This window comes from Stegostoma tigrinum, chromosome 12 (genome assembly GCF_030684315.1).
Source record: "Stegostoma tigrinum isolate sSteTig4 chromosome 12, sSteTig4.hap1, whole genome shotgun sequence".
Taxonomy (NCBI): domain Eukaryota; kingdom Metazoa; phylum Chordata; class Chondrichthyes; order Orectolobiformes; family Stegostomatidae; genus Stegostoma; species Stegostoma tigrinum.
In genome coordinates this window covers 63,554,044-63,576,374 of record NC_081365.1, presented here as the reverse complement: position 1 = coordinate 63,576,374, position 22,331 = coordinate 63,554,044, and the positions used below count along the sequence as shown (strand labels likewise).

The window sequence follows — 22,331 nt, the reverse complement described above, 5'->3', positions numbered from 1 at the left end:
ATATTTGATTATAAGGTATTTGTGGCAAGGACAATCACATTATGGTTTCATGATATATACTATATTGAACAGAATACAATTTTACCAACTTTTCTAACAATACCTCATTTTTTTTTACAAGATCCTTATTATTTTGCTCCATATGGCTATATTAACTTTTTTATTACTCCCTTACTTAAAAAGCATAATTTCACATCCCTCAAACATAATGGAATTCAACACATTAGTCTAATAGGATTAAAATGTTTCAGTGGAATTATATGCACAGTTAAGAATAATTATTATGCTTGCTTTTGACTTCACAAACCATTACATGTAATAAATCAAGGCCTCTTTTATTATTCCTTTGTGTTATTTTATTGGGCTTTATCAACAATGATAGCATCAATCTCATGTACAACACCAAACATATTTACAAGGGTATAGTTTGTTTTCATTGGATTTGTTGTAATGTTTACATAGTTACGAAGGTTAAAAAGATACAGACACAGCTGGAGAGATCAGGGAATAGATAAATGAATGAATGAAAGAAAGAATGGAAGGCTTTCCCCAATGATGCAGTTGGCACATCTACCAGCTGGCTTCAAACTGAGCTATACAGACCAGAATGCTCAGAATTTGAATATTACTTCACATTATGTTACCTTAGCTTAGATAGGATAGTGGTAGAATGCGACAATTTCACTTTCTGAAATAAAACAAATTTAGCAAAAGTTCCTAGTCCAAACAATTCTCAGTGGTTTTTGCTACAAATCATGTACGTATGGACTTTACAGGGAACGAGATCAGGTGCTTCTGGATGCATTCTACAGTTGAAAATCTCAGGCTGTGTAGGACCGTTTACAAATAAAACAGGTCCTTTAGCCAAAGTGCCAGATGAGAACTGGTATCCACGTCCAAGTCCTGGCAACAGCTGAAAAAAAACTGAAATTGAAATGTCAGAAAAAAAATGGCTAGTCTTTCAAAAATTAATATTCTAAATTGAAGCACCAGCATACTTTGAATCCATCTTGGAAAGATCATGTTCCTTTAAATCATTATGTGCTGAAACACTTGGTCCATTTTAAATTCTTTTTGTGAACAGTATATCTGATGTTGGTTATTCCTGTTCAGACTTGTTCCACTTGTTGTGAAAATGACTTGATGAGATTTTATGTAAACTGCTGACAATCTCTCTAGACTCTACTATATCAGTTAGCATTTCTCAGGACTACCAATTAATCTTAGCCATGATCATGACCTCCTGGTTTTTCAGATAAAGGAAAGTACCATACTATTAGATAATTAGCATTGGAACAGAATAGATTATTCGGCCTCTTCAGTCTGTTCTGCCATTCAATTAGACAATGATTAATCTGACCTTTTTTAACCTCCATTTACTAACCCGAGTTCCATTTCCTTTCAGAATTCTTCTTACTCATACTCACTCTACTTACCCACACTCTCCTCTCCACCTATCTTCTCCTCTATCCATCTTCAGTCTGCCTCCCCCCTCTCCCTATTTTTTCAGAATCTTCTCCCCATCCCCCTTTTCCGATGAAGGGTCTAGGCCCGAAACGTCAGCTTTTGTGCTCCTAAGATGCTGCTTGGCCTGCTGTGTTCATCCAGCCCACACTTTGTTAACGAAGTTCTGAACAGTTTGTCAATTACAGATTAATGCTCAGCATAAACACTTTAATTCCAGTTGAGTGCTTTCTGTAAAATCTACAGCATATTGAATTCTCAGTATCTTATGGCATATAAATTAAGCCATCAAGCACTCTTTCTGCAGGTAGGTTAAGTCCCCAGTGTAATAGGCAGGACATATGCACATTTACAACTAGAAAAGTGCCATGTGACCTATTACTAGGCATCTTAGTTATCTAAATTCCTTGGCTAAAAATTGCTTCTCCAAGAAATAATCTGGACTTCTCATCCCTCAATATCTTGTCTAATGTTCAGGACAATATGAGACAACTAAGGTTTTGGAGTAGATCTGTAGCTCGGGCTGTGGGTGTGGAGGTTGATTGGCTCGCCGAGCTGGTCTTTTGTTCCGGAGACGTTTCGTTACCGAGCTTGGTAACATCCTTAGTGCAGTCAAGCACGGTAACGAAACGTCTGCAGAACAACAAAGCAGCTCAGCGAGCCAACCAACCTCAGCATGAGATAACAAATGTACTTTGGGTAATAAGGATTGTCACTGACTAAATATGTTATTCATTATCACTTGAAATTCCAAACCACAAACAGAACAAACAAAAGAAGTTCCCCACTGCTGACTTGTTGATGCTGTTTTGTTCTTAGGCAACCCATCTGCCTTGCTTTCACAGACCAGTTAATATGGGCTCTGCATCTTTTTAACTCATGTGTTGCACAGAGTGACAGAAGACACTGTGCACATGAACTGTTATTAATTATCTTGAGAATATAACGTACTTTTTACATCTGGAACTCATTGTTTTAACGAGTCCAGAACATCATAAACGTTACTACTGGGGCTTCATATAAATGACAGAAACACTTCACGTAAATGACAGAAAACGTTACTATGTGCCTGAGCAAATTTCAAATAAGCTAAAGATATGATTCAAGTGGAGGAGGTTTATGCAGAATCTACTTTTATCTCTGCAATGTGAGTTTAAATCTAGTCTGGGGCAAAGAAATTAATGATTTTTTTTGTCTATTGACTCAAAAAGGACTGGAATCTTAAGTCAGTCCCTATGAGTCACACAACCAAAATCTGATATTCAGTAGTCCCCATTATCCAGCAGTGATCTATTCCACAAATCTAGAAATTGCTTTGAAGTTGAATGCATTCATTTCACATTTCACTGGTAGTTATTTTAAATGAAGCATTAATCTATTTATTTTAGCAGGTTAAAGCTTTAAATAATATGGCAAACAAAAAGAATATCACATGAATACACAAATGCATTCTCACAAACAGTATGTAAAATCTTATTTCACAAGATTAAGAGAATAGTTGATGATAGACGTGTTTAATGCCACAGTAATGTATTCAAGGCTGCTTCTCTGAGATTAAATGGACAGGAAGTTGTTTAATCCATGTTTGTACTGAGATGTGTATAAATAGCATTTTTAAAAATGGGAGCAACAGCAGATCATATGACTCTAGAGCCTACAGTACCATTCAGTGCAATCATGAACTAATCTTTCTCCTCAAATCTGCTTCCCTGCAATTGTACTTCACACTGGATTCCCTGAAAAATCAACAATATATCTATGCCAGCCTTAAATATACTCGGAAATGAAGCAATTGTAACATTTTGCAGTGCAGAATTCCCAACGGTTGAATTTTCCCATTTTCAGGCTAAGTGTTACATTCTGAGAATTTCATGGCAGGTATTGAGACAAGACTCAGAACAACCTTCCGACACTACCTTCCTCTCCTCACCCCATCCCTGAGCAACCAGGCTCTCTGACGTACTTCTCGACAAGATGCACTGCAGAAATTCACCAAAGATCCTCAGGCAGCACCTTTCAAACCCATGACCATTTCCATCTAGAAGGACAAGGGCATCAGATATATGGGAACACCACCACCTTCAAGTTCCCCTCAAAGCCACTCACCATCCTGGCTTGGAAATATATCACCGTTCCTTCACTGTCGCTGGGTCAAAATCCTGGAATGCCCTCCCTTAAAGATATTGTGGGTCAACCTACGGCAGGTGGACTTCCGCGATTCAAGAAGGCAGCCCAACACCACCTTCTCAAGGGATGGGCAATAAATGCTGGCCAGCCAGCGACGCCCACATCACTCAAACAAATCGGAGAAAAAAAGTGAGCGAGCACTATGAAATAAAGTTCAGGGCATTCTGTGTGATGGCTGTCACTGTGTGCAAAATGACCTGGCAGGAACATGCATGTCAAAGGTGTCCTGAATCTCAAAAACGAAGTCCTGAAGGGTTGTAGTTGATTGTGAGTCAGTTCAAGATCAAGACGAGATTGTGATGAGGCTGGCGGTTTGCTAATGCAGACCCTGGTTCGTGGATGGCGAGTGGATGCTGTTCATGGAGCATTCAAGGATATGTCAGTTAAAGAACATTAAAAGAGAGTCCAGGAGTACAAAGCAGCATGCTGAATCCACCAGGTAACTGCTCTGACTTGCAAATAGAGAACTGCTGCCTTCTTGCGAGAAGAGAATTATAAGCTGCATAGAAATAGGACAAAGTTAACCAATAATGTGATGAGAGAGATAATGGGAACTGCAGATGCAGGAGAATCCGAGATAACAAAGTGTGGAGCTGGATGAACACAGCAGGCCAAGCGGCATCTTAGGAACAGGAAAGCTGACGTTTCGGGCCTAGACCCATCATCAGAAAAAAAGGTGATGCAATTGCTTGCAAATAAAGTAGGTGAGACTTATTTGTGAGATTAAAAACTCACTATTGAAAGCTTAAAGCAAAATTGGAAACTATTTTTCTTGATGCTGTGATTCAGATTTTTTCCAATCTTGTCATATATTCCCAGATTCTTTTCCATCGCTCAAGACCTGGAAATATTCTACCTAAAATTCATGACCCTTTTGAGTGAAGAAATTTTTCATTTTGGTCCTAAATGATTAATACCTTCTATGTCTCCAATCCTATAACCTCATGTTCTAGATTCCCCAGCCAGGATGAACAGCCGCACATTGTCTATGCTTGAGTGACATTACCTCACAGTCTTCTAATGTCCAGAGAGTAATTACTCAGCCTTTCAACATAACAGGGCTCTCAACCCAGGATCTTTAGCTTATAAGTCTATCTTTGTATATGGAGACCAGGACTATATACAGAATTCTAGGTATGCTCTCCTGAAAGTACTGTACGGCTAGTGCAGGGCTTCCCTGTTCTTGTACTCCAATCCCTTTGTAATATGTAATTTCTTGTTGTATATGCTAACTTTCAGTTTCCTTGTAAGAATACACTCAATTTTTTTGAAGGTCAACATTTGAAAGTTTTGCACCCTTGAAAAATATTCTGCTCTTCCATTCTTGCTACCATCAGGGGATATAATGGCCTGCTGGTATCATCGCTGGACTGTTAATCCAGAGATCAAGATCATGTTCTGGGGATCCAAATTCGAACCCGGTTCCACCATGGCAAATGGTGGAATTTGAATGTAATAAAAATCTGGAATTAAGTGTCTAATGATGACCATGAACCCATTGTCAATTGTCAGAAAAACTCATGTAGTTCACTAATGACCTTTAGGGAAGGGAGCTGCCATCCTTACCTGGTCTGGGCTACATGTAACTCCAGACCTACAGCAGCATGCCCTCTAGGATCAGTAAGCCAGCAACACTTTGAGTAATTTTAAAAAATGAACAATCTCATACATCTCCACATTATTCACCACCTACCACCTCTTCTGCTTTCACGTAATCTGACTTTATCACTTTTTAACCTCTGCATCCTTCTCACAGCTTGCATTCTCAACTAGTTTTACATCATCAGCAAACTTAGGTATCTTACCCATAACCTCCTCATCTAAGTTAACATAGTTTGTAAATAGTTAAGTGTTCGGCCCTTGCAGCCCTTCTCTAGCTACCAATTTCCAAATTGAAAATTCTCAGTTTATTCTAACTCTGTGCTCCTGTTCACTAATAGAAATTCACTAACTGTGCAAATACATCATCTCCTGCTCCATGACTCATTATCTTACATACTGCTCTTTTGTTTCATTCTAAGTCAAAGCCTTTTAAAATCTTCAAGTATAATCTATCTGCTTGCTCTCCATTATCTACCCGATAATTTGCATCCTCAAAAACATCTGAATAAGGTTGTCAAGCACGATTTCTTTTTTTAAAATCACGTTGACGCTAATCAAATTCTCATTTTCCAAGTTAACTGTTAAGGTTTCCTTAATAATAGATTCCAACATTTTCCTGATGATTGATTTCGGGCTTAATGCTCTGGAGGGCCCCATTTTCACACTTGCTTCTTTCTTCAATGGTGACATTACATATGGTAAACTTAAAATCCATTGGGACAGTTCCAGAATCTCAAGAACTTGGGAATATCATATCCAAAGTATCCACTGTCTCTGCAGCTACCTGTTTTACAACCCTTGGACAGCTGGCCATCCACCTCTGAAGATTGGTTGGATTTTGGTCCCTTAAGCTCCTTTGATATTATTTTGCTGCTGGTAATTACTCAATGAGCATAAAAATCTTTGTGCCCCAATACACACATTTTATCAAGTTTCGCTCTACCTACAACCACATACATTGGCACATGTACTTGTTAAAATTGTCAGAATGAGACAGAATTTCAGAATGTGAAGAAGACTGAAACTATCACTTTCAGCCTCTGTCAAAAACTTCGCCTTTTGCCATTTTATTCTCCATCCTTTCCTTTGCTGCTCAGGAAGGCTCGACCAAAACTGCACGTTTTCTCAATGTTTTCTTCAACTCAAAGCTAAATATTCAGCTTTTCAAAGTATTAGCAGCCACTGATTTTGATCTGTGCAACAGTGCTTGCCTCTGCCTCTATCTTGCCCTAGTTTGTTGAAGACTTTTTTCAGATCTTTGTATCCTCTGCATTCCATTCTCAGTGCCTTCCCTCGCTTAAGTTCCAAGCATGAGCAATCGTTCCTCTAGCAAGTCCTTTTCACACAACACTCTTGATCTGTGGTCCCACATTGGCTGCACAATACATTAGTTTGAAAAATATTGTCCTTATCAACAAATTTCTCCATGGCTTTGCTCATCATGCACTGTGTTTTCTGCATGTTAGACTGCAGAACATAAATGATTCGGGTTCTTCAGGAGGCAGATTTTGTGAAGCTTACCATGTCATAAACTGACACACACAGGGCCAGAAAGTGGCTAAATGTCAGTTTTGGAGAATTTCAGAGTTTCTCTCCAAGAGGCTTGGGCAGTTTTCTCGTACAATCATCCCAACTTGCCTCATTAACCTTTATCCTTGTCCTCATGGTGCTCAGTTATCCTATTCTCCTACTTGCCATGAGCTCTCCGTATCCCTGGTACTAGCAAAACATTTAACAATCTGCTTGATACACAGTCAAGCAACGTCAGTCAGAGCTGCCCTGCATGGTCCCTGTAAATTGTGCTGGAGGTGGCAAATAAGGATAAATTGCATTCAGAAGCCTGGTGGATGGGGTAGTGCAGAGGAGGCCACAACACTAGATGCTGCCAGTAAATGCAGTGGTCATTTTCTGAGCCAGTACAGTTTCAACCGTATGGAGAACCGCACAGCAACGTAGTTAAACGGTCAGTGACCTTCCCTGATGTGGCAGGGTAACTTACACCATCTTCTATCTGTTCCCTCACACTACGTCCATCTCTGCATCCACTTCCCACCAAAGCTCACACTGCACAACTCTCACCATTGCCTGCAACATTTTCCCTCAATCGCTGTTACTCACCCCAAGTTTCCACCCCATTAATCTGCACAGCCTACTGACTCACTCAGGGCACCTCACCGCCTTTACCCCACCTGCACTAACAACTGTGCAACCTGTTTTCATCTCACTCAAAATCACTGCCTTTCTCTCATTCCAGGCGAAAATGGCCCAGTGCAGGGTGAAACAGCCAAGACGGATTGCGGGGCACCCAGCATTTGCTCCTCATTCCCGACAAAGACAGAATTTTGCCCTTGGCCCTCAGGACTGGCACTGATCCTGAAAAGGCGCTGAAACATCCAGGGCTAGTAACTAAGTAAGATGCAGTGACCATCACTGTGTGACTGTCAATATACTCACTGTGAATGTATTCTTAACAAGCTAGAAGTGCTATTCCTGGTTCACAATGCACTCTCTCTTTTGTCTCTGACATACATGAGTGGTATTAACAAGTTCTTCACAGCGACAAAGCTATAATATACAGAATCAGAATTAGGCCATTCAACCCATCGAGTCTGCTCCCCATTTCAACATGGCTAGCATGTTTCTCAACCCCATTCTCCTGCCTTCACCTCATAACCCTTGATCCCCTTAACAATCAAGAACCTATATCGCTGTCTTAACTGTACTCAATCTCTTGGCTTCCACAGTCCTCTGCAGCAATGAGTTTCACACATTTGCCGTCCTTGGGTTGAAGAAATTCCCCCTCATCTCAGTTCTAAAGGGTCGCGCCCTCGCTTCGAAGCCTGTCCTTCAAGTGGAAACATCTTCGCTACGTCCACTCCATCCAGGCCTCTCAGTATTCTGTAAGTTTCAATCAGAACCCATCCCACCCCCACCCAACCTGCACCCTTCAAAACTCGATCGAGTACAGACCCGGAGTACTCAGCCGCTCTTCATACGACAAGCCCATCACTCCCGGATCATTCTTGTAAACCTCCCCTGGACCTCGCCCCAATGCAAACATATCTTTCCTTCAATTTGGGGCCCAAATCAGCCCCAAAATACATCTCCTCCTCTACTTCCACAAGCCAGTGCACGGATGCCTCATAGGATGCACTGGTCAGACTGCTTCTGGTACCAGCTCAAATATTGACACTTTGGTGGGTGCGTTAGCTGCATTAAGGCTAGATTCGAGTGGGGATCACCTGCTGGCGAGCACGTCACCTCGACATCTCTGCAGCTGGCTGAGGGGGAAAATGCCCCAGGCCACTGGCACTCTGAGGGCTGCCAGAGAATAGGCACCTGTTTAGCCCCATGATGTCAGCATAGGTCTGTCTCTCTTGGAGTTTGCTTGTTATCCGCACTAACATGGTCCAGTTATTGGTGCTCACCCACGGTAAGGTGATTTGGGGACAGACGGCATTGCCTTCCCTCAAGGTGTCCCTTCCTCACAAGACAACAGAGCAGCGCATAGATAGGGGAGACAGGAGAAGACTTTTCCCCTTGATGGTGGGATCAATGACCAGGGGCATATATTGAAGGTAAGGGGAAAAGATTTAGAACAAATGTGACAAAAGTTCTTTTCATCCAAAATGTGGTAGGAATCTGGAACACTGCCTGTAAGGTTGGTTAAGGCACAGATCCTCATAGCATTTATAAAATATTCAGATGTGCACTCACGAAGTTAGGTATACAAGGCTACGGGCCAAGTCCGTGAAAATGAGATTAGCGCTGTTACGTGTCTTTTGTTGGGCCAAAGGGCCTTTTTCTGTGTTGCTAGCTCTTAGAGCAGGAAACACATATATATTGCAAGAAGTCTCCTCTCAGATCATTCCAGAGGTGGCTACTTTTTCCAGCTTCATCCCTCAGACCATGTGAAGTCAAGCCCAAACAGTACAACTTTCTCTGGGCTGGATACACTCAACACATCTGGGCCTCCCAGCCACAAAGTTCCCAGGATTGGCTGACCAATTCTCCAACACCAACACACTCAATTGGGGGGGGGCAAACTCCCTCTACCTCAGCTGCAGAACCCAGGAGTACACTGGTGACACTTCATTTAGGGCCAGGGAAGATTTCGCCCATAGTCTATCTTATGCGCATACTAATGTTATTGCACACAATACACACACAGCTGACTGTGTGATGAACTACTCTGATTCCATGATACAGAAATGGTGACTGAAGGTGAGGTGACTTTTCTTGCTAACTGGAATGTCACATACTGTGATGTCATGTAAGTGTCTGAAAGGTACGGGCCAGCCTGGTCTGGAATCCAATGCCACAATACAACAGCACATGCTCATTTGCAATGTTTTTGAGTATCGCATCTTCTCCAAGTTCCTCCAGTGATCTGATTTTGGTTTCCTGTGCATATTCTAGGCTGTTTTCAGCTTCAGCTGCACAGTGTGAAACGTCTTCTCCGGAATGTTTTGCTTGTACACTTTGTTTGCACCTGCCCATATTCCACCCCACCCCACCATCTCTAAACGCACCCTTCTTTATACAAATTGTTATCCAGTTACCCTGAGCCTCCAGAAAAGGCTTGGCAGCTATTCCTTTTATGTGAAATGCTTTGAGATATTCTCATGATTTGGAGGTAACCAAATGAATGAAAGCTGCTTTTGTTGTTGTAACATTTGGGCTGAAGCAAATAATGGTATTATCAAGTAAACAAAGAACTATAAAAATAATTTAGAATACTAGATAATCAGCTCCTGAAGTCCAAAATGTCATAAGTAAAGAATATGCCTGGAAAGATGAGAAGCATTACTGAGATCACAGTAAAGCTGACTGAAGTTAAAATAAAACCCTGTTTATCGCAGCTTTTGGGTTGCATTTCAATAATGAGAAAGTTTACATCTCAAGCACCTCGGTATAATATAACCATAGAACAATAGGAAATAACTTAACTTACTACTATTGCTGCTGTATTCTTCTATTCACATGGAAGAAAAACACAATGACCGAACATTTTTCTTCTCTCACAGCTTATGGTGCAATGATGCTGAACAATAAATGATTGAAACAACTTGCAGTTATGTCCCTGAGAAAGAACAAACAATGGAATGTGCGGTCTGCCTTCTGATAATTCACACAAGTGGCAATATTTCATACGTGAATTGCGACAAGGGCCATTTTGAGTTTGGGCAGTAGTTTAAAATGCACAATATTAAATCATCTCTCTCAATTTTCAGAGATAGCAGGAACTGCGGATGCTGGAGAATCTAAGATAACAAGGTGTAGAGCATCAGAGGAGCAGGAAGGCTGAAGCTTCAGGCCTAGGCCTTTCTTCAGAAAACTTTGACGAAGGGTCTAGGCGTGAAACATCAGCCTTCCTGCTCCTCTGATGCTGCTTGGCCTGCTGTGTTCATCCAGCTCTACACCCTGTTATCTCTCAATTTTCATGTCTGTTTTACACCATCACTCTGTTTTGATCTTTTCAATGTGTGCGCGTTCTGTCTAAATATATCTCTGGGATCCCTCAGTTTCATGTTGTGGATTGTCCAAAATCCTCATCTGGAAACTGTCTTTGCACACAGTGGTGGCAAATTTAAATTCACATCTTTCACCTTCTATCCTAAACCTTTCAATAATAATTTCGCTTCCATGTTTGCTGATAACTTTTCCGTTTATTTCCCTGCCCCTCCATCCTTCTTCAACTCATCACCCCCTATTGCCTCTTTCAATATCTCTCTGGATATTTCTGCTATTCCCAGATCATGCTACCTGTGAGATTTCCACGCCCAGTCTCAATCTTACATTCCTTATTCAATTTTACAGCTGTATTTCTCTCACAGGCACACCAAAATATCATATCATGTGCCTTAACCTTAGTATCCAGTTCTTGCCCTTAGTTAGCTGCTTGCCCTCATGACTGATACTCACATTGGTCACTTAACCTCATCCGTCTCAGCCAATATCAGACTAGTTGCCCACCTTGACCAATATCAGACACCCATGTTTGGTAGCAGCTTGACCACAGGTTTGAGGTTACAGTAGATGGGGAGAAAGAGGAGATGTCTGGTACTGCCCTTGGATAAAAGCAGAGTTGATTATTTTTATGGGATTTAGGAAAGACTACTGCTCTTTCTGGCCCAATAAAACAACCATATCTTCTCATCACCCGTTGTATTTCTGCCAGTAAAATTGGCAGTTCTTTTCAAATACATCAATCAGGGTTCTATGTGAGTTTTGAGAAGATTTGTAGCTCAGGTTGAGGTTCTGGATGTGAGTTTGCTCGCTGAGCTGGAAGGTTAGTTTTCAGAGGTTTCGTCACCATTCTAGTTAACATCATCAGTGAGCCTCCGACGAAGCGCTGGTGTTATGTCCCGCTTTCTATTTATCTGGTTAGGTTTCCTTGGGTTGGTGATGTCATTTCCTGTTCTTTTTCTCAGGGGATGGTAGATTGATTTGGAGCCAATGTGTTTGTTGATGGAGTTCCAGTTGGAAGCCTAGAAGCATGGCATTCCAACCGGAATTCCATCAACAAACACATTGATTTGGAGCCAAAACTAACCTTCCAGCTCAGCGAGCAAACTCACATCCAGGGTTCTATGTAGTTATAAGATATCAAAAAAAGGCAACCATCTGAACCAGGAAGGAACTTCTGTTGCTTTTTCAATTCTTTCAGAGGACAGGAATATCACTGCCTTGATCGGCATTTAATGTTCCGGCCACCGCCAACCCCCCGAATTACCCTTGAGAAGGCCATTATGATTTACTTTCTTGAACCATACTTGTCCTTACATGTCGGTCCATGGACAGTACCTTAAGAAGTACAGAATTTTGACCCAGCAACAGTGAAGAACAGAGATCAGGGTGGTGTATGGCTTGGAGAGGAACTTGCATGTGGTGCTGATGTTCCCGTCGGAGTTCTGGGTTTCTAGTATCCTGTTGAATGAGCCTTAGCAAGTGACTTACAGATTGTACACAGTGTTGCCACCGTGCACATACTGTGGAGGGAGTTAACATATAAGGTGCTGGGTGGGGTGTCAAATCAAGTGAGCTGGTTTGTCCTGGACGGTGCTGAGCTACTTGGGTATCTTTGGAATTGTATTCATTCTAGCAAGTGGAATATATTCTATCACATTCTGAGCCTTGTAGAAGGTGGACAGGATACGGCGAGTCACGAGATAAGTTATTCACTGCAGAGTTCTCAGCTCTGGCCTTCGGATCTACGGTCTGTCTTCTTTGTCCAGAATTCGCTACACCACGTGTTTCACTTCAACTCTCCAGTATCAGCAGTACTTTGTTTTTGTCTTTCAAAAGTCACATTCATGTGAATACTTTCACAAATAACTTCTCTTACACTGGCTATCTTTAACAAATCACTATGAAGAGAAAGAACAATGTGCTAACTTACCTCTTGTTATTTTTGCATTCTTATATTGTGATAAAATTCAGATTTTAAATAAATTGTATCTGGAACTCATTGCCTGAAATAGTGCGAAAGCAGCGACCATCACAACATTTAAGAAGCATTTGGGTGAATATTTCAAAAGCCATAATGGCTGGTCAAGTGCTGAAAAATGTGATTTAGAACATTATTTCTGGGACCCAAACCCTGCACGATCTCCGCATCAGTACTTGATAAGCTAAAAAAGACATTTTTCATCAGTTTTCATGGTGAAACATTATTCCTGAGTATGAATGAATTGCTCGAATTCAAACAATTCACAAGAGATACTGATAGGTTAAATGAGTCAGCAAAAAGTTGGCAATTGAAGTTTAATATGGGAAAGTGCAAAGATGTTCATTTTTTGGGAGAGAACAAATGAATGGAATATCATTAAAATGTAGAAAAACTTTTGAATGCTGCAACACAAAGGATCTTGGGGTACTTGTACACAAAACACAGAAAGGGAGCACACAAGAGCAGCAGGTAATCAGGAAGGCTAATGGAATATTAGCCCTTATTTTCAGGGGTTTGGGGTATAAGAGCAGGGAGGTCTCACTGCAAGTCCACAGGGTGCCAGTTAGACCACATGGACTCGCAGTCATACAGCATCGAAGCAGACTCTTCAGTCCAACCAGTCCTTGCTGAACATAATCCCAAACTAACTTAGTCCACCCTGCCTGCTCCTGGCCCATATCCCTCTAAACCTTTCCTGTTCATGTATTTATACAAATGTCTCTTTGCAACTGTACCCACATCCACCACTTCCTTCGATTATAGTATAAGTCCATCCTATACATGAACGACTCTCTGTGTAAAAAAACTATCCGTCATGTTTTATTCAAATCTCTCCCCTCTCACCTTAATGTGTCCCCCAATCTTGAAATCCTCCATCCTTGGGTAAAGACAACTACCACTAACTCTATCTATACTCCTCACCATTTTATAAACTTCTATAAAGTCACTTCTCAACCTCCTGTTCTCCATTGAGAAAAGTCCCAGCTTATCCAGCCTTTCTTTACAACTCAAACCTTCCATACCTGGCAACATCCCGGTAAATCTCTGCTGAACCCTCTTCAGCTCGATAATAACTGGGTGACTGGTATTCCATAGGAGGCCTCACTAATGTCCTAACCTCAGCATGACTTCCCATCTCCTGAACTCAAAGGACTGAGCATTGAAGGCAAGCATGTTAAATGTCTTTTTAACAAAGCAAGCTTGAAAGAATTATGTCCTTGATCCCCTAGACCCCTCTGTTCCACAGCGCTACTCAAGGCCCTACCATTAATTGTATATGCCCAAATCTTGTTTGCTATACCAAAATGCAATACCTTGCAATTACCCAGATTGAACTCCATCTGCCATTTTTCAGCCCACTGACCCATTTGACCACAATTTGTTTGTAATCTTAGAAAACCTTCTTCACTGTCTACCATGCCACTAATTTTAGTGTCGTCTGCAAACTTACTAACCATGCCCCTATTATTCTTATCCAAATTGTTTATATAAATGTCACATAAAAGAGGGCTCAGAACTGAACCCTGTGGAATACTGCTGGTGACGGGCCTCCAGTCCAAAAGCAACCCTCCATCATTATTTTCTGTCTCCTGCCATTAAGCCAATTATGTATCAAACTGGCAAGCACACCCTGAATCCCATGAGATCTAACTTTACTAATTAGTCAACCTTGCAGAACCTTGTCGAAGGTCTAAGTAAACAACAGTTACTGTTCTGCCCTCAAATTTTTGTGGTCTCTTACCTGAAGTACTGTGAGCAGTTTTAGGCTCCTTATTTAAGCAAAAATAGAGTTTCATTGGAGGCAGTTCAGAGAAGGATGATTCCTGTATGGAGGAATTATGAGCAAAGATTAACAAGGTGGGGCTCTTCTTTCACTGCAGTTTAGAAGAATGAGAGGAGATCTCATTAAAATAGCTCCGATTTTTAAAGGGCTTGGCAGGGTAAATGCTAAGAAGGTGTTTCCCTCATGGGAGAGACGAAGAGCCGGGGGCACAGTCTCAGAATAAAAGGTCACCAATTTAAGACCAAAATGAAGATGAATTTCTTCGCTCAGAGGGTTGTCAGTCTTTGGAAGACCCTGTTACAGGCAGCTGAGGTGGCAGAGACCCTGTGTAAGATTAAAGCGGTGATAGATTTTTGATCGGTTCCTGAATCAAGGGTACGAGGAAAGGCCCATCAGCCATGATTAAATGGCAGAGTGGACTCGATGGGCCAAATGGCCTTACTTCCACTCCTATGTCTTATGGTCTTATGGCAGGACAATTTTGCCAGGAATGTCAGATCAGCCATGATGCTAATGAATGGCAGAGCAGGCTCAAGGGGCCAAATGTTTTACTCCTGTTCCAATTTTCTATGGTCTTAAATTGACTGGCTAGTGATTGTCTACACTGCCAAAATGCAGCCGCTATTAATATTTTCAGTTCCGAGGAACAAGGGGACTTGTGAACAATTTTAAGATCAGTTGTTTGCTCAAAAAAGAAAGAACAATGTGTTAACATATTCCTACTTGTGAATTTTGTATTTCTTTATTGAGATAAAATTCATATGGAAAATGAAGGGTATCTCAAACTCGATGCTTGAGAAAATAGTGTGCAGCAGCAAACATTGCAACATTTCAGAAGTATTTGGAGGAGTACCGGAAAAGCCAAAGAGCTGTGTCAGTACTCGGAAATGGGGTTAGATTTTTATTTCTGGGTCCCAAACCCTGCACCATCTCCACATCAGTGCTTTATGATCAGTGCAGACATGACAGATTGTAGGGGCTTTTCTGTGCTGTAAGAATCTCTGACAAAGATCTGAAACGTATTCACTCACATATTGAGAAGAGCCTAACTCGGAGAAAAGTAGGGGTTATAACCAAGTGCCTTGTACAAAATGAATACACCTGGCTCTCATGCACAAGAATAAGCAATGTGGAAAATAGCCTCAGGAGTAAAGAACAATGTAAACGCCGAAAGCAATGCCCAATCTGCACTCACAGCTTCTATCAGCTTGCCAGGGTCACTGAAGGCCTTAACTGCTCAGTGATATTTTCCATTCATTTTTGGGGTGTATGCTTCACTGACTGAGCTAACATTTATCATAAATCCCCAGTTACCTTTGAGAAGGTAGAGGTGAGCTTCCTTCTTGAATCACTGCAGCACGTTCAGTGCAGGTCCCCCACAATGCTTTCAGACAGGGGTTTCTAGGATTTTGACTAAACAACCCTTAAATGACCAGTAATATATTTTCAAATCTGTTTTGGGAGTGGCTTGAAGGGAACTGCATATGGCAGTGTTCCTATGGATATGTTCTCCTGGTCCTTCTACATGACAGTTGTCATGTGTATGGAAAGTGCTGTCTTTGAAGACTTGGGGCATCTTGTAGATAGTACGCACTGCTGCTACTGAGCATTGGTAGTGGAGGGAGTGAACATCTGTGGATATGGTGGCAAGCAAGCAGGTTGCTTTGTCCTGATCGTGTCAAGCTTCTTCAATGTTTTTGGAACAGCACTTATCAAAGCAAGTGAGAAGTATTCCTTCATACCTGCATCTTATAGATGATGGACAGGCTTTAGGAAGTTAGCAAATCACAGGATTCCCAGGCACTAACCTGGTCTTCGAGCTACTGTGTTTATGTGGCTAGTTCCATTCAGTTTCTGGTCAGTGACGATCCCAGGAGGTTGATAGTGGGGAATTTAGTGTTGGTAATGCTCATGGTTATCAAAGGATGATGGTTAGATTCTCTTTTGTTGGAGGTGGTTATGGTGGTACGTGTCATGCAGATATTACTTCACATTTGTCAACTCAAACATGGATACTGTCCAGGTCTTGCTGCATTTGAACATGAAGTGCTTCAATGTCTGAGGAGTCACAAATGATGCTGAACATTGTGCAATCATCGGCAACATGCCCAATCCTGACCTCATGACAGAGGGAAGGTCATCGATGAAGCAGCTGAAGATGGTTGGGCCTAGGACAGTACCCTGAGGCACTCCTACAGAATGTCCTAGAGCTGAGATAACTGACCTCCAATAATAATGACCACCTTCTTTTATGTCAGGTATGACTCCAACCAGCAGAAAACCTCCTGGTTCCCACTGATGCCAAATCTTCTAGGGCTCCTTGAAGCCCTGCTGATCCAAATGTGTTCTTGCTGTCAAGGGCAGTCACTCTCACCACGCCTGTAGAATTCAGCTCTTTTTTCCCCTATTTAAATCAAAACTGCAATAGGATCAGGAGCTGAGTGGCCCTGGTGGAACCCAAACTGAATGTGAGAGAGCAGGTTATTGCGCAGCACATGCTGCTTGATAGCACTGCTGATATTATCTTCAAGCACTTTACAGATGATCAGTAAGGGTCTCATGATTGAGTAATTGGTGCATGCACATTTATTATGCTTTGGGTGTACAGGACATAACCGAGAAATTTTCTATTTTGCCAGGTAGACACTAGCGTTTCAGCATTACTGGGACAAATTGGCTTGGGGCACAGCAAATTCTGGAACACAGGTCTTTAGCAGCAGTGCTAAAATGTTGGCAGGGCCCATAGTCTTTGAAGTATCCAGAGACTTCAACCATTTCCAGATAATCACATGGAATGAATCAAAATGACTAAAGGCCAGTGTCTGTGCCACTGGGGACCACTGGAGTTGGAAATAGAAGGTTTTAACCTCATACGTCAAACTGTATGCCACGTGGAAAAAAAATACTGTAGGAGGACTATATCAGCGTGCTGACAGAAAACAATACAGAAGATCCATAGCTGTTGCATGTTCTAGACGGTAGTGAACTGATCTTCATCATGTTGTGTTATTTAATTCAGTTTTGTTGTAAATAATAAACCATCCTAGCTTTCTCCATTCATTCTGTTGGGATGTAATGAACAGCAAGCAGTCTCTGAAACCCTAGCTAAGCTGCCAATTTAAGATGGAACATAGAACATTACAGCACAGTACAGGCCCTTCGGCCCTCAATGTTGTGCCGACCTGTCATACCGATCTCAAGCCCATCTAACCTACACTATTCCATGTACGTCCATATGCTTGTCCAATGACGACTTAAATGTACCTAAAGTTGGCGATTCTACTACCATTGCAGGCAAAGCATTCCATTCCCTTACTACTCTCTGAGTAAAGAAACTACCTCTGACATCTGTCCTATATCTTTCACCCCTCAATTTAAAGCTATGCCCCCTCGCTGTCACCATCCTCGGAAAAAGGCTCTCCCTATCCACCCTATCTAACCCTCTGATTATTTTATATGTTTCAATTAAGTCACCTCTCAACCTTCTTCTCTCTAATGAAAACAGCCTCAAGTCGCTCAGCCTTTCCTCATAAGACCTTCCCTCTATACCAGGCAACATCCTAGTAAATCTCCTCTGCACCCTTTCCAAAGCTTGCACATCCTTCTTATAATGCAGTGACCAGAACTGTACACAATACTCCAAGAGCGGCCGCACCAGAGTTTTGTACAGCTTCGCCATAACCTCTTGGTTCTGGAACTCGATCCCTCTAATAATAAAAGCTAAAACACTGTACGCCTTCTTAACAGCCCTGTCAACCTGGGTGGCAACTTTCAAGGATCTGTGTACATGGACACCGAGATCTCTCTGCTCATCTACACTACTAAGAATCTTACCATAAGGCCAGTAATTTGCCTTCCGGTTACTCCTACCAAAGTGCATCACCTCACACTTGTCTGCATTAAACTCCATTTGCCACCTCTCAGCCCAGCTCTGCAGCTTATCTATGTCTCTCTGCAACCTACAGCATCCTTCGTCACTATCCACAGCTCCACCGACCTTAGTGTCGTCTGTGAATTTACTAACCCATCCTTCTACGCCCTCATCCAGGTCATTTATAAAAATGACAAACAGCAGTGGGCCCAACACCGACCCTTGCGGTAAACCACTAGTAACTGGTCTCCAGGATGAACATTTCCCATCAACGACCACCCTCTGTCTTCTTTCAGCAAGCCAAATTCCGATCCAACAGATAGTTGATCATGGTGATGACATGGCTAATATTGACTCTACTGAGAGCCAAAGTCTGCTTACAAACTTTCCCTCAAGATTTCCTAGTGTCCTGAAATAATATAGCTTGTTTTCTTTTGGCTTTGAAGGACAGTTCACGAGTTGAGCCTAGTTAGTTTAACACAGAAAACAGACTGAGCTCAAACTCAAGCTATCTTTCTGCCTTAGTTACACTGTGCATGATATCAATGTGATCTTGATAAGCTCAGAACTACATTCCATTTCCATGTTTCCACTGAAAGGCCAGTGTGTGTAAGTTAGGCTTTTACTGCACATCCTGTAAGCTATGATGGGAGAAGCACCATGGTAATTAAAACACTAGCTTTGAAGTGCACAGCTATCAAGTGTTTTGTTTTTGCCATTGACAAGGTGAAAGTTAAAGTAAAACAAATGCATGCATAAGCTAAACACTGCACTCATTATTTTTTTCATCAGCCGTCTGTAAAAAATAATGTGGCTTCCAGTAACACAAACAATTCAGCTTATATTGTCCATTAGTCCAGGAACAGTTAGCTTTTAAACCAGCAAATATTGCAACCACCGAATCTACAATTGCACCTTGCAAGCTACTTCAGACTTGTTGATGATACAGTAAACTAACCACAGTAAATGGAAAACATGTTGACAGCTCCTGTTGAAACAGTGCAAAATAAAATCAATAGTTCACTCAAAATTATTACACAATTTCATTGTGTCTCTGCTGGTTTTTGTTTGTGAGGATATGGTTTAACTTTGTTCAGAGGTACCCCAAGTATATTCTACGTTAACTTTGAGTTCGAAATGTCAGGGATTAAATGAATTGCAAGCCGCAAATTATCAGAATTGGGTCAGGTCAGTCTAATTTGATCAACAGCCAAGATATTTTGAGTTGGAGTTGGCCTGTTCTTTTCTAAAGCATGATGGCGTTCATACAGAAAACCAAGACTCAGTCTACACATGCTATTCGCCCTAGAGCATCATTGGAGATTTCGATCACATAGCATGACTTAGATCAACAACAGTAACCTTTTATTTAAATTACACATAGACTGGAAATCTCATATGGATGAAGCAAGTCTTAATGTATAAGTAGAATACAATGGAAGACCCACTGATGATTGATGCATGTTTGCATTTTCTGCAGTGTAGAAATCACAGACACACATTTTATGTATTTATTAATTAAACAACTGCCCTACTCAGTGGAATTTAATGATGTATCCCATGCACTTCCCTCAGGCCTCTGTGCCAATTAATTCCATGGTGGGAAGGCCAGAGAACAGCCTTTCACTTCATCATTAGCTCAGGATTGTAAGTGAGAAATTAACAGTGAATTAAAGAGCTCATTCATCTGCTATTGGTAACAACCCAAAAGTGGGTAAGGAGCACATCATACTGTGAGGATGACAAGCAATCCAGTGCAGAACTGCTTGCTGAGTCCCAAGAGGACATTCAATCTAGGGACCTGGCAGTCAGAAAGGAGTGTGGGCCCACTGAGAGCCATCCACCATCCTAGCAGTTAACCTGAATGAATTAATGAATGGTTTTATTGTCGCGTGTATTTCACACTAGGAATACAATAAACTAGAGTGAAAAGCTTTCATTTGTCATCAAAATTCAGTGGTGCCATTTTGAATGATTTAAGAGTCAGGAAAAAATAGAAGATATAGCTTAAACAGAGTCCATCAGTCCTGGGCCAGCTCATTCTCGACACGCGCGCTGCCATACCTCTTTTGCCAGCTCACTGCTATCTATGCTGGTGCCAACCCAATGTCAAAGTCACCAATCTGTCACTCAGGTGCTGTCTTTCATTGCTGTGTCAATGGGCTAGCCTCTTCCTCTTATTCCAGCTGTGGTATCCCAATGCCAACATCCATCCCCACGCCCCCAAATGCATACATTCTCTCTCTCTCTCTTTCTCTTTCACACACACACACACACACACACACACACACACAGACACACACACACACACACACACACACACACACACACACACACACACACACACACACAAACATACCCACCCCTTGGTGGCATGGTGATTTGTCACAGCTGTCTGATTTTGAGTGGCCACAGCTCGTGGCAAGCAAATGTCCATTTCCATCAACACCTCAAACCAAAGGGATGGTTAGTAGCTGTGGGCCATAAGGTCTGACAAGCTTCCCAACTTTTCAGGCAGTTAGTAAGTGCTCCCATAACCTGGTCCAGCTTCCAAATGTCTCATTTTCTTTTCAACTGCTCAACTGACTGAATCGATGCATCCTGAGTTCACAGTGAATTTGACAAAAAAACCTCTGCTTTCTGTCACTTACTGAAGATCTATTGTTTTAAAGCCATTTATCATCAAATAAAGAGAATGAACACAGCTGCTTAATGGCACCACCCAAACCTTCTAATTCATTCAATAAAAATTATCATAGCATCCCACTGGAAAATGTAATCTGGAGTTCAATCAAATTTTGTTTGCAAACGATCAAGCAATTGTATTCAATGCAGCTTTCATGGTACATGCATTTTCTGTTCTATTTCAGCACACCTGTCAATAAATGCCCCTCAACAACGAAGACAGGTAGTTTGTCAAGAAAACAAACTTTAAAAATAGCTACAACATGTTCTGAACAAACTCGCTATAACTATCAGAAAACATAACAGGTTGTGCAATCGTACAAACATAAGAAGAAGCAGCAGAAGTAAGCCAAATCGGGCCACTAAGCCCGCTCCACTGTTTGATATGATTGTGGTGGATCGGAATACGGCCTCAACTCCACTTTCTGCCTTCCCAATGATACACTTTAGCTTCCTTGTCGACCATAAACTAAACTTCTAATCATCAAATGACGCTGCCTCCACTATTTCCTGCAGAAGAGAATGTCACAGGCTGATTACTTTGATATAAAAAAAACTCCTCATCCACATCTTAAATGACAGTCTCCTTGTTTCTAAACTGAGTCACAACAGAAAACACATTTTTGGCCTCCTCCCTGTTAAGTCCCCTCAGCATTCTACGTGAAATAATAAGGGCCTTCAGGAAGGGACCCTGTCACCCCAAATCAGTCATGCTTGCACAGTTGACACTACAAAATAAAACAAAGAACTGCAGATGCTGGAAATCTGACAAAAACAGAAATTGCTGGTGAAACTCAGCAGGTCAGTAAGGTTACCATTTTGCATCCAGAGACTCTTCACACTAAATGCATGATTTGTAATGTCTTCTTGAGCAGCTTAGCCAAGAACATTGCAGCAGGCTCAGGAGAACCACAATACAAGCTCAAGGAACAACATTTCATTTTCCACTTAGGTACAGCCTTCAGGTCTCAATATTGAATTCAATTAACTTCAAGAAACCGGCCACATTATGCCTGTTCTCCATGACTGTTCCATTCTCCACTCTGTCCTCTCTCACAGCTGTATTGTGTTTGTCCTGAAGGATTCTGAAGAAGGAACAGTGGACTTGAAATGTTAAATCTGATTTCTCTTTACAGATGTTGCCAGGCCTGTTGAGTTTCACCAGCATTTTCTGCTTTTATTTCTGATTTCCAGCATCTGCAGTTCTTTTGTTTTTTGTTTGCTGTATTTGTGCCTTGTTTATTTAGCACTTAATAGAATAGAACAAATTCTCTACCTTTCAAATC

At 41.6% G+C, this 22,331-nt stretch overlaps 1 protein-coding gene across 7 annotated transcripts in view; it reads right to left on the bottom strand.

Annotated features, from left to right (window-relative positions):
* frmpd4 (FERM and PDZ domain containing 4) overlaps positions 1-22,331 on the bottom strand; it is a 586,853-nt gene that overhangs the window by 287,063 nt on the left and 277,459 nt on the right. The window lies entirely within an intron of this gene.